The 13,437-nt window shown below is 42.2% G+C and overlaps 1 protein-coding gene across 5 annotated transcripts in view; it reads right to left on the bottom strand.

Annotated features, from left to right (window-relative positions):
* LOC143673590 (histone-arginine methyltransferase CARM1-like) overlaps positions 1–10,855 on the bottom strand; it is a 306,223-nt gene extending 295,368 nt beyond the window's left edge. Inside the window, exons 1-2 of one of the 5 annotated variants that reach the window (XM_077148304.1) lie at positions 10,447–10,855; positions 7,920–8,145 (exon numbers count right to left, since the gene is read on the bottom strand). The gene's annotated coding sequence lies outside the window, so the exon portion shown is untranslated. Of the gene's footprint in view, positions 1–7,919; positions 8,146–10,170; positions 10,394–10,446 lie in introns of those variants that run through there. The other 4 variants (XM_077148302.1, XM_077148303.1, XM_077148301.1 and 1 more) reach the window with 4 other exon arrangements.
* Positions 10,856–13,437: the final 2,582 nt, after the last annotated feature.

Below are 13,437 nucleotides of genomic sequence, written 5' to 3'. Positions count from 1 at the left end.
CCACTTACCTGATAGCAGACACCACCTCCTGGTCCAAATGTTGCTTCAGAGACTCAGATGAGAGTGCCCTCATTCTTCCTTCCTCAACTTTCAAAGCACATGATCCCCAGCAATATGGCAACTTCACTTCATATTATAGTATTCAAAAGAAAAATCCGTGCCTCTGCGAAATGACAAATTCCTACCTGTCATGGAGATTTGAGGGCACTCACAAGTAGTTAAAGAAGAATATAATACCTGCACCTGAGATTCAGCCCATTAAATAGTTGTGTACAACAACAATGCATTTTTTACCATGTTTGGCAAAGAGAGCTCTGTAAATGCCAGGTAATCTCCCAAAGTCATTCCAGAGCCTCTGCCTTAACTTGAAAGGATGGCTCGTTACTGGTGGACTTGTAGGCCATGTAGATAGTGGTAAATAAAGTATTTTGGCCTATGGACTTCCCAGTATCTCAGATCAAATGCCATACAATGATTCACCTTTTCTGCCTTGTCATAGGTGAGGACCTGGTCATAAAAATGAGAAGCTGACTCAATATTGTAGTCTCAGGCCCTTGCTGGAGACTCCAATACATGACTAACCGTGACCTTCCTGAATGGAGGGCTGGACCCTTTCACAAGCACAAGTGACTTCAAATGGAAAGTGCTTCCTCAAGGACCTCTTAAATCCTGTCGATAAGTAGTTTACAGCCAAGAAGAAAACCAGCTCATCCTGAAAGGGCTTCATTTTATTCTGAGATTCCTCAAAGCAAATCCTTTACAAGAGCTTTATGATAATGTTAACATCATTTATTGATAGTGAAATTGGCTCTTTGCATTTCATTTACTCTTTCTTTAGATGGGTATATTAGTGGCTTAGAGCTGCTCTAACAAATTACCACAAATTTCATTGCTTAAAACAACAGAAACTTATTTGCTCACAGTTCTGGAAGCCAGCAGTCCAAAATCAAGTTGTCAGGATAGCCATGCTCCCTCTGGAGGCTCTGGGAGAATCCTTCCTTGTGTATTCCATCCAGCCCCTGGTGGTAGTTGGCATTCCTTGACTTCTTTGGTGGCATTACTCCAATTTTGGCCAAGTGTTCACACTGCCTCCTCCTCTTCATGTGTCTATGTCTTTTTCTTCTCTGTATATTATAAGGACACCTGTCACTGGATTTTCTTCTGTGTCTTATAAGGACACCTGGCATTAAATAATCCCAGATGATCTCATCTTAAGATCCTTAATTACATCTGCAAAGACCCTTTTTCCCAATAAGGTCACTTCTACAGGAGGTTCTATGGGTTAGAGCATAGACATATCTTTGGGGTGCCATCACTTAATGCAATGGACATTGGAAGATTCAAACTACTCCCGTTACCCTCCAAAACATTCTTTGGAGGAGAATTCCTTAAAAAATATCATTTCAAAGTTTAGACCGAACCTCTGTGTACCTAAGGGGCTAGTTATTAAGAGATGATCTGGCGAGGGGCCCACCTCTAATTCTTGGTTAGGATAAGAGGTGACAGGTTGAGTGAGGGGACCTGGGGGAGGAGATGCTAGGGAAGGCATATCATCTTCCCTTGGAAAAAATCTATATCATTTCTACGCATGAGTATTTGCCCGGAAAGAAATGTGTGTGTATGTGATTGAGAGTGAGGCAGACAGACAAACCAATTACTCTCTACACCAGTGGTCTTCAAGCATAGGAAAATGGAGACCCAGCATGGACCATTTGAACGGAGTCAACTTCCAGATCCACTACTTTTACTTCTAATTTTTTTCAAAAAATGATCTGAGAAATGCCTATAATGGAGATGCTGATTCTCCTTCCCTGTTGCTCACTTTGTTAAGGAAAGGCATACCTCTCATTCATTCTGCATTTTACTATGGCTAATTGCCATGGGACAGCAAACAGAACAATTCAAAATATTGCCTTAAGTGTAAAGAAAGCAAATAAAATAATTATTTCAAAAGTCAGGTGATATTCAGTTCCTTGTTTTTAATAAATTTGAGGGAGATCTAATTGAGTTGCTAACTGAGAAGTATCAAAAGTGATTTTTGAGGATAGATTACTCTATGATTTTTGGCAATTCCCAGCAATCACAGGGGCCATGTAAATGAGGGGCCCTGGCATTTAAGCTTCCTTACCTTCAGGTATAAGCTTCATATGTGTTTATCAATACAAAAAGTATAATACTAAGTAAATCAAAGTTTTTAAACAGGGCTTTGTGGGCATAGAAATTTTTTCAAGTTGCATTTAAATTTAGATGTTTTTAGCTGCAGAAATTATAAGGTTAGCATAAAATATTTTTAAACATAAAATACATTACACTAGGATAAAATTCAGGGGTACATGGGTGGTTCAGTGGTAGAATGCTTGCCTTCCATGTGGGAGACCTGGGTTTGATTCCCGGACCATGCATTCAAAAGAAAAAAACTTCTATGGGGAAGTACAATTGCAGTAAATTTTGAAGGAGATAAAAAATGTATAATTTCTGACTGTAAAAGAACAGGAGGGCAGTGCGACAGTGGTTCAGCAGGCAGAATTCTTGCCTGCCATGCCAGAGACCCAGGTTCGATTCCTGGAGCCTACCTATGCAAAAAAAAAATAAAGAACTTGATTGTATATTCTTAAATGGATGTTAATGAATATCAAACAACCATATTAATTAGCATCGCTGGATTTAATTAAAATGTGCTGTAGCTATTTCATTTTTAAATGCCAATATTTAAGGTGTGCTGGATATTATATTCTTGCAAATACGTAAGCACAATCACACATTTTAGATATCAATTTTTAAATGTTGCGAGGCAATCTTTTTGTTTCGTTTTGTTTTAACGTGGGCAGGCACTGGGAAAGGAACCCGGGTCTCCGGCATGGCAGGCGAGAATTCTGTCACTGAGCCCCCATTGCCCAAGGTAATCTTTTAATTCCTTTAGGGTTTGTACAAGCAAAAAAATAAAATAAAATGAATCACTCTACTGTAGAGAATGAGAATACAGAGGCATGCCAGTAGCTCCCACTGAGGGGGTACCTTGACGCACAGCATTTTGCCCACCTTGCTCTTCCCAGGGAAACCTGAATAGCAGTCCCATAGACTTGGGACAAAATGGTCTTTGCTGGGGAGGGGGGAGGGCTGGGTGGGGAGGGAACGAACCCTGAGGTAAAACCAACTCCTGTGAGAGAGGTCAGGTTTCTGGGAAAGATGTATGGGGTTGGCCAAAGCTAGAATTGGAAGGTAGGTTGGTCTTGAAAAGTGGGGCAAACCTGAGATGAGACAAGTCAATTTAGGATGTGGACATCCTGAGAGAAGCCTCCCTTAGATTATGAGGAAAGTCTCACTTGGTATACGGTTTTTCCCACCCCAGGCTCTAATCTCCTTTATCGCCCCCAATTCCACAGTTCAGTCTGTGTGGCATACTTCTGCAGCTTCCTGTGGTCGGGTGACAGGGAATAGTCACACAGGACAATAGAGAGAACTGTGGCCTGACTCACAGTTCTGGGAGAGGAGTCCTGTGCCTCTGCTGGCCCATGGGGAAGAAGTGGCATTTCCTCTACAGGTCTGTGCCTAGAATTACAGGTCAATAGTAGCAGCAGGAAGGGAAAGGCACCGTGCAGGGTTTGGAGTATAAGGAAGGAGAAGCCATGAGGGGAGCATGCTAACAGGCTTTGGAGGAGGCAGGCTTGGGGTTCAATCCTAACTGGACCTTGGGGTCCAATTAACCTTATTACCTGTGTAATCCAGGTGTATTACTTAGATGCTTTGAATTAGTAGAAACTTTCACAGTAAAGTTACAATCACCCTATAAACTTATTGTGAAAATTAAAGGTACTATGTAGTAAGTACTTAATATATAGTGACTACAAGTATTATAACTTCTTAAAGAAAATATGGAAAAGCAAAAAGACAAAAAATCTTAAATCCTCCACATTCCCTGGCCTTTAAGGCAACTGCTAGAATTATTTTATGTTATTTATTCATAATATTTTTTTCTTTAAGCCATTTAATCTAGACATTGTCAGCTTTTTTTACTGAAAGAAAAGGGGGGAAAGAGAAAAAAACAGTGTCACGTGTAAGAGAGGTATATATATATTGGATTTGACTCAGTTTTCCTCTGATAAGAAAAAGAAAAAAGACTTAGGAAGGCATATGAGTTTCAGCTATTACTTATTGTTGTTGTCGTTGTTCCGTCATTTATTTATGGCTTGTGATTTATATTGTTCACATGCCCAGAGGCATCCTGGCATGTTTTGTAAATCTATCAAATAAATAAAGAGTAGCTGTATTTCCAGACCCTTTTGTATGGAGATGAAAGCACTCATAAAAAATAGATCTGAGAAAGGAAGTTGGAAAATTAAGAAAAGAGTTGGAGGGTGAGAGGGGCATCTTGAAAAACAAATGGGATTCTTATTAACCTGTCAATATATACTCAAATTTACGGTCAGATGCCTGCAATAAGCAGTTACAAAGAAATTATTTTGCTGATCATCAGCTTGGAGTTCTTCCCAGACAAGTAATGGGTTTGTATGAGGTCTACGCACACTTTCTCAGTCTCATTTTTTTGATCTTCAACCCAGAATTGCAAGGCACACATAGCAAGTTAACAGACCCATCTCTTTTTCTCTCAGCATCTGACCTTACACCAGAATATGCTTAATTATCTGGTTTATTCGAGAACATAGTAGAAAAAATAAAATAGATAATGATATAAAAATGCATCTGCCTGTACTTCACTAAAGCACTCATAGCCTTTTCAATTTCTTCATACTCAAAAGAAAGTTGTTTCACCAGTTATCTTAATGTTTCCTTCCAGTTCTAATATTCTACATGTAGAGAAAAATAGCTAATATTTATTTATTGCTCTACAGGTATCAGCTCATTTATTAGCATCATAGAGTTACAATTTTGTCTTCAGGCTAATATTAATACTAACCTACACGCTGAAGGACCCTGCTGGTCAAACTTTATCATGTATAAGAATATCGTCCAAAGAAATTGTTACACTGCAGATTGCGGGAGAGTGCTCCCAGCCGTCTGATATAGCCAATCTAGTGCGATGTTCAAGAACTTTTATTTCTAATTATTGTTCTAACAAGGTCTCAGGTGACTCTGGTGTGGCTGGTCTGCTGCCTGTGGTCTACCTCGAGAGGGATTTGTTGCCTTAGAAAATTAGGCTGCCTGTTCAAATGGGCAGCAGCACATCCAAGAAGCTAATGAATTGCAAACAGGTAATGGAGGGTGTGCTGGTTTGAAACTGTCATGTACCCCAGAAAAGCCATGTTCTTTAATCCTCATTCTGTAGGGTGGAAAGTGTTTGGATTAGCTTATCTCCACAGAAGTGGAACACACCCAACTGTATGGTGTGACCTTTTGATTAGATGGAGATGTGACCCCACCCTTCAAGGTGGGTCTTGATTAGTTCATTAGAGTCCTTTAAAGCAGGAAACATTTTGGAGAAACCTCAGATGCAGATGCTTAGAGAGCAGAAACAAGAGTTAACAGAGCCAACATGAGATCCAGACATTTGGAGATGCAGGGCCAGGCAGACGTCGTCATGTGCCTTCCCAGAAGATGTTAAGCAAGCCAGAGCCTGGAAAGAGCCAAGGGAAGCCAACAGATGAAACCCAGCACTGGAGAAGCCAAGTGAGGAACCCCCATAGGAAACAGAGGCTGAAAGCCAGAGTCCAGGAGCAAGGGACCAACAGATGCCAGCCACATTGTTCCCAGCTGACAGAGGTGTTCCAGACTGCATTAGCCTTTCTTGTGTGAAGGTAGCCTCTTGTTGGTGCCTTAATTTGGACATTTTCACAGCCTTGGGAACTATAAACTTGCAACATAAAAATTCCCTTTTTTAAAAGTCATTCCATTTTTGGTATATTGCCTTCTGGTAGTTTTATCAAAGCAAAACAGAGGGTAACTGTATGTGCAGTACTTAAAAAGGAGTGGTTGGTTTCACTATAGGCATTTTGAAACTATTTCCACATCATTTCAAAGCTGTAATAATAGCTTGTTTGTCATCTTATTAGGGATAGGTTGACACAACTAAAAAGGGGCAAGTAAAGGAGAATAAGACCATTTTAAAGAACCCTAACTCATGCTTGTAAACCAATCAATCAGCACTTCTCCTTCATTGATAATTAATTGTTACATGAGCATCAGCTGGAGTGAAGGGGCGGTTATAAGACAAAAAGTGTTTTCACCTCTTCCATGTTTCCCTTTCCACATCTGCTAAGTGAGGTTGGTAATATCTACATCAACATATTGATGCAAACATTAAATGAATAATGTGAATGAAAGGAACAACTCTGCCCAGGGAAATCACCCCTGAGCTGCCTACAAGCTAATCTCCACTCTCAGGGAACCTCATTCTTTCCCTTCAGAGCATACATCATAAATTTTAACAATATATTAGGAGGTGGTGTTGTTGCTGTAATTCATGTCTGTCTTTCCCACACTATTATAAATCCCATGAGCATCTGTTTCGCTCACTCTTGAACCCAATTCCGTTTCATAGTAGGCAATTAGAAAATATTTGTTGAATGAATGACAATGTTTGACCCAGGTAAAATTTCAGTAAGTGTTCATTTAAAAATGGATACATTCAAAATTTTAGGTTCAATCAAAATGATAAATTAAAAAAAGGAAGATATTCTTAAGAATTGAGAATTTTATATGACACTAGAACTGACTGCAAAGCTAACACCATATTAGCAGGGAACTGCTGAGGTTTCTAGCTCCTCCCTGCAATTGGAAAGCAAAGATTGACAATTCTTAGGTTTAAGAGTTGGATCAATTCCTACTAGAGACATCCTGCTGAGCCACTGATCTCTTGGATTTTCCTTTTTTGTTTAAGAATATATTTTGTCTCTGTTTTCTTTAAATGCATAACCTGTTCTTTCAGCATTATCCTTAATGGGAAATTTAAATCAATGATAAGCACAGAATCTTATAATTTACAAGCACTATGCAGATTTGCAGTGCAATAGCTCCTACAGGTCTGCCAAATTTGTCAAATTTATAATATAGTCTGGGGGAAAAACTGCTCAATTAGATTACCAAGAACACTGACACACACATAGCACATATATTTTTACCTTTCAGGGATAAAACTTAATTTTTTGGTATGAGGACATTATTAATATGATAGTTTTACTGTACAAGTTAAAAGTAGGAATTGCATAATAGGACAAGACACTATATCATTGCACTCTCAGGAGAGGGGCATGGTAGTATGCATTTTCTTGAATGAAGGAGAAATAAATAGCTCAGATCCTGAGACAGCAGTTGCATGTGGAGATAACATATACAAACTAATTGCAGACAATAAAATAAATCTTAAAACAAATTTTATATCCACTTAAATCCAAAGTAGGCCATTTTAGACAGCTTTCCTAAGCTTTGAAACCAGAACTAAGCCTGCTGAGCTTGTGCTGTTTGTCAAATATAGCATTAGTTTGGGACACTTTCAGGATAGATTCAAATCTTCTGTAGATTGTCATTAAAAATTTACTCTTCTGCTGCCACTAATATTTACACTTGGGAAATGGCATCAAAATTAAGAAAAGGATTCCTCTTGCATGTTGAAGCGATAATATTTTCAGGTATTTCATATATATATAGTTCTCAGTTTATTAAAGTGGGTTCCAAGTCAGATCTGTGTTTCTGTCTCACGCTTATTTGCAAGCTAGCACACTTTCCTAATCTCTCTGTACCTTATATCCTCAAAGTCCTTATAAAAGAGGTGAAGCAATAAAGGGAGCTTCACAGGGGAATAGCCAGGATTCTCTTCATTTTTATTTACTTTTATTTACAATTTAGTTTTGATTCCCCACAGTCATACTTCTCTAACAAAGGTATGACAACGGGAATAATATATGCAAACGTGCTTAGAAATACGACAACTGCACGAACAATTTTACTAATGTTATTTTACATACCTTTCCCAATTAGGGAATAGCATAGCTGTTGACCATTGGTAGAAACAGCTCCAAATGTTCATCTGTGGGCCGAGTCTCCTGCAGGCTCGCTGAGCCAGGCCTCATTAGGTCTTTCAGAGTGGGCAATGCTCAGTGCTTCGCATCGACCTTCAGTGGTACCTGCCAATTATCTTCCCCAGGAACCTGCTAAGAGGGGCTGCACTCTACAGCAGCTGCAATCTCTGTTCTTTAAAAATAGAAAAGCACTTTAACTTAGGTAGGCTTACCACAAGTAAGGTAGTACTACTAATAGAGAACTTGCTCCTCTCTTTTCTCTTAAAACAATGTTTTTTTCTTCAAATAAGAATGAATTATTGTTCTGATGATTAGAAATGAATCAGTTAAATAGAACATTTATTGGTAACCCAGCTATAAAGAAAAATGAATTGCTGCAGCCTTTCCTAGTTTGTGTGTGTATTTATTTCTACAATTGATAGAAATAATCAGCCTTGAGGATAATTTTAAAAAATCATTCAGTCTGCAAGGTTAATTCACACACAAAAATGGAAATACCAATGCTTTTCTACACAGGCACAGATGCTCGATTTCATTTGGTTTGGAAAATGTGAAATAAAAATATTAGGAAAATTCTTCTTCACGTAATGAAATAGCATTAAGATTTTTAAAATTGTTTTAGCTAAAGAACAGAAAAATAAGCATCATACTCATTGATGACTGATGTGTAAGTTGGTAAAATCCCTTTTGGAGGATAGTATCTTTAAAAACTGAAAATACTTATGCTTTATCATCTAGCAATTTCACTTCTAAAAAGGGCTACCGATGCACTGGTGTCAAAGCTTAAGAGGAAGTTAGATTTTAAGATAAAATTTAAACAAAATTCACAAATTTACTTTAAAATCCCTTCAACCTCTCTGAAGCACAGTATACATTATGTTATAATGTTATCCGCATGTAAGAAATACATCAATGTGCAGAAATACCTATGCCAAATATACTTTTACAGTACTCTTATATCACCACCCAATGACTGAACTAAGAAGACAAAGCTGAATGAATTGCTTATTATAGTAAGGGGAAGCTACTCTGGTCCAGCACAGTCTTGCATTGAGTTGACTCTCTGTTGCTTCTATATAGGTTTTCTTGGAAAGCATGAAGTTTAAGGATTAGCAAAATTTCAGACGTGTGAGTGGGTTGACAGCACTTGTAGAAGTGTGGTTATTGAGTGAGACAGTGCTGGGTGGGGGCACTTAGAAGTGAGTTTATTGACTGGTCTGCCACCTTTCAGAAAGGCGGGGTTGACACTGGTTGGTTGGCTTATAAAACCATGTTCACACTGTCAAGCCAATGAACAGGTTTGCAACAGTTCTGGTGGTTGTCATCACAGTTACAAAAAAATCAATCATTTCCTAAATATGTGGGAATCTTTTTCTTTTCATTAGTATCAAAGGGTAGGGGATGCATATAATTAAGTTCACTTAAGTGTGCTTCTGATGCAACTCACTATTCACCCAAGTGCAGGAAATGGATACAAAAGGATATTCACTGCCTAAAGACTGAAAACAATTTAAATGAACAAGGTGATCAAATAAATTCGGTTCAACCATACTATGGAATATAACGTAACTTTTTAAAATGGGGGGATTAATCTACATAATATGTTAAGTTAAAAAAGGAAGGTGCAGTTCAGGTTCTTATATATACTAAGAACTCTCTGAAAGGAAAAAAGGAAATTAATTTTTTTTTAAGTGTTTACCTCTTGATAGAGGAACTGGAAGCGTTTAGGTAGGGAGAATGGAAGAGACTTATCTTCCACTGTACTCCCTTTTTTTTGTACTTTGATTTCCAGGCTGTGTTCCCCATGCTCATCCCACTGTATCAGTGTATTTCAACCATGGCTGCACATTGGAATCACCACGGAAGCTTTTAAAAAGCTACTAGTGATTCCGTCCCTTCCTAAAACAGAACTTTTGAGGGTCGAGCCTCAGCAAAGCTCCCCAAGTGATGGGGTTCACCGCAGCTGTCAGTAAGAACCAGCAAAATTAGATCGGTAAGCACTTAGCCTAAACTGAAGGAGAAGCAGCAAAATGGTTTAGGGTAGGATATGGTAGCTGAACGCTTCGTCCCTTTTTCCCCTCAGCACCTGCATGTAAAGTCACCAACCACTAGGAATTGAATCCCCTAAAATGGTGCTCTTTAGAGGCCAAAGCCCTGGGAATGTGTATGTACAACCTAACTTGATTTTCATACCCACCGTTCAAAGAGTCTATCTCACTGTGGAACTTGCCACAGGCTATCAAAACTACCCGCAGTCAGCCGGCAGCCATTACCTCTGAGGCGTCAGTCACGTACACACGCTGGTCGGCCCCAGGCGCATGCGCAGCATAAGGGTCAATGAGTCAGTCTCTAAACACGTCTCTGTGTAGCCAAATATGGTCATGACTCCTAACTTGCCAGCTGATTGGTCTACGGAGCCTTAACCCGAACGTTTCCGCATCTTGTCATGTATAAAACCCGTAGCTGCTTATACCTCCTTTGTCCCGACTGGTCCTCGGCACCCGCAGAGCTTTGTTGTCCTGCTGCGCAGTTAAATAAAATGATTCAAGCCTGACCGCTGGTGTCGCGTCCTGTCTCGGAAGCCTCTCGGCTGAAGGCTGTGCCCCAGCGCCAGAGGTGCCCGCCCGGGGCTTGACGGGTGCGCTGCCTGTGACACCAGACCAGATGCCTCTGGTCCCGGCCTTCGTCATCCAATCGGCCAGACCCTGGGATTGCCGGCATCCGTAGGCCGGTGGAGCGGACCTGAGGCGACTCTGACCAGTCGGGCGACAGAGACACCCGGGGATTGTCAGGCTCTGCCGGTGTGAACCATTCCTGTGGGGACCGCCGGTCCCTGTTATCTGATTGTGGCTCCACCTGACTGGGTGAGTAGATCCGTTTTCGGGGACGCCCTAGGATCTCTCACGGACCCTACGAATAAAACAGAGGAATTGGGTCCTCTTTTGAACCGTTTTGCCTGTGGAAAAAACTGTTCTGTAACTAACCTGTGGCTAAAATGGGAGCTAGCCAGTCCTTTCCAGGACACGGGGAACCTATCGTGCCCCTAGAATATGTGTTGCAAAAACTGGTGGAAACTAGGAAAGGGAAGGTCTAAGAAAAAAAATGTACTGTAATATGGCCAAATAATGATATTGCTGGTCTGCCAAGATGGTAGCCAAAAGGGTCTTTTGATATGAATTTGTTGAATGCTTGGCTAGTGTGGGTAGATGAAACTGTAAAGTTTGAGGGAGAGCCTTACTGTATGGCTTTCTGGAACGCCTCCTATGGCTTCCAGTTCAGCTCCCTCCCACACAGCCCTTCTGAGTCTTTGTGGAAATCTCCAGCCTGCTGAGGCCTGCAGTCCCCCAGCGGTGCCAGTGGCACAACCCTCAGCTCCCGTTGAGTCTTCCAGTTCCCCACCACCTTACCCATTGGCCTCAACCTCTGAAAAACCCAATCCGGGGCCAACTGGACTGTACCCCTTAGTCCCCGTAACCAAATTATTTCCCTCTGCCAGGGCAGGGGGGCTCCAGTCATGGTTAGGCTGTATTCACATCATTCATGGGCACCGTCAGAGGTAGCCAAGCCAGCTGAATTAAAGGATAAGTTCTCTACCCAGCCCAGACTGGTGGTAGAAACTTACCCAAACACTCTTCACCATTCACAAGCCAACATGGAGGGGAGGGATCTGAAGGCCTTAGCTAGTCTGGTATTTTCAGAAGTAGAAATCTCCCACACTGTTTCAGATGCCCACCAACTAGCGAGCTCCCAAGCCAGCATTGCCCTGTATGGGCCAGTGGATGACCAGTTCAATTGGGAGGTCAATCTGGACTGGGATGTTAACAAAGACTCCCGAACTCAAAATGGCCAAGCCCAAGTCTCCCCTGTTCAGCGCTAGGCTCATTTTCTAGCCCCCTTTTAACAGGGCTTAGAAGCCAGCATAGTTCTCACCAACAACTGGTCCCGGGTAGATGGATGTTATCAGTATGAAAAAGAAACCCCAACCCAGTTCCTCCAGAGACTCAGGGATGTGGTCCGCACCCATACAGCCAAGATCCCGATGGCCTGGTAGCTGAGCCAAATTTAAAACACCTGTACTTAATCCACTCCACCTCCGACATCCATTAGAAATAACTGAAATGCCTGATGATATCGGAAATGTGCTGCCAGCTCATTTAGAAGAAGCTCAGAAAAGCTTCCAGAATAGGCTGCTAGAAAAACAGAAGGGCCAGAAGGCCCTGGTAATGGTGGTCCAAGTCTCCAATCAGGGAAATAGAGGAGGCCAGCAGTAGACTGTCAGCTTCTGGGGAAGCACCCATCAGTCAAAAAGGGAAGAGGGAGGTCGCCCCCTCTTGGCACCCAACCAATGTGCCTACTGCAAACAAACGGGCCACTGGAAAAATTCTTTCCTGGCCAAGCACAGGGGGGCCAGGGCACAGGACCTTTCCAAGAAAAGTCCCTGACCAGGGAAACCAGCATATCCCAGCACAGGGAGCTCCCCAGGCCCCACCTAACCTAATGGCCCTCACGGAGGAAGAAGATGAATGACAGGGTCAGGGACCCAGATCACCTGCTGAGCCCCTAGTAAACTTGCAGATGACTGGAAAAACTTTGCCATTCCTCATAGACACTGGCGCCACCATGTCTGCTGTCTGCTGGCCCCTTACAGTGCCTGTACAGTCCACCTTATCAGTCAGGGGCCACGGGAAGCCAAACGGTCTCCCTCTTCAAGAGCACCCCCATCTACAGCCCAACTCTTGGGGAAACTGAAACTCAAGCTCTCATCTCCTGTGAGTCTGATGGCCACATCACTGTAACTTTTCAGCAGGGAACAGGCTTCTGAATAGGGTCACCTCACCCCAGCCCAGTCACAGTCTCCTCCCTGTCCTTGGTGTCCGACCAAGGCAACCCCCAGACCTGGGAAATAGGATTCCCTGGACTAGCTGTCACTGCCGCTCCCATTGGCATCACTCTCAAGCCAGGAGCTCAACCCATGCGCCTTCACCAGTATCCACTCTGCAGTGACCTTATCCTTGGCCTCCCTGCTTGAAGGAGGGGTCCTAGAATCATGACCTGTCCCTCACAGTCCATGGAATACTCCCATACTGGCCGTCAAAGAACCGAATGGTGGGCATTGCTGTGGTGGCTCAGCAGGCAGAATTCTCACCTGCCAAGCCAGACACCTGGGTTAGATTCCTGGACCCTGCCTATGCAGAAACAAAAAACCAAAAACAAAAAAAAAAATGGTGACGTCCACATGGTGTATAACCTAAGAGCAGTCAGTTTGTCTGGACAGTAGATCTTCTGCACCTGGTTCTGGACCCCTACACTCTACTCAGCACCCAGAGCCCCCAACTTCACTACTGCATGGTGTTAGATCTGAAGGATGCCTGCTTCTGCATTCCGGTGGACCCTGAAAGCCATCCCGTCTTTGCACTCACCTACGTCTCTCAGCCTGACTGCCCTCTCTGAGCCACCTGGGCCA

Source organism: Tamandua tetradactyla, chromosome 2, assembly GCF_023851605.1.
Source record: "Tamandua tetradactyla isolate mTamTet1 chromosome 2, mTamTet1.pri, whole genome shotgun sequence".
In the NCBI taxonomy this organism is placed as follows: domain Eukaryota; kingdom Metazoa; phylum Chordata; class Mammalia; order Pilosa; family Myrmecophagidae; genus Tamandua; species Tamandua tetradactyla.
The sequence above is the reverse complement of the archived record's forward strand: the minus strand, read 5'-3'. Positions and strand labels throughout refer to the sequence as shown.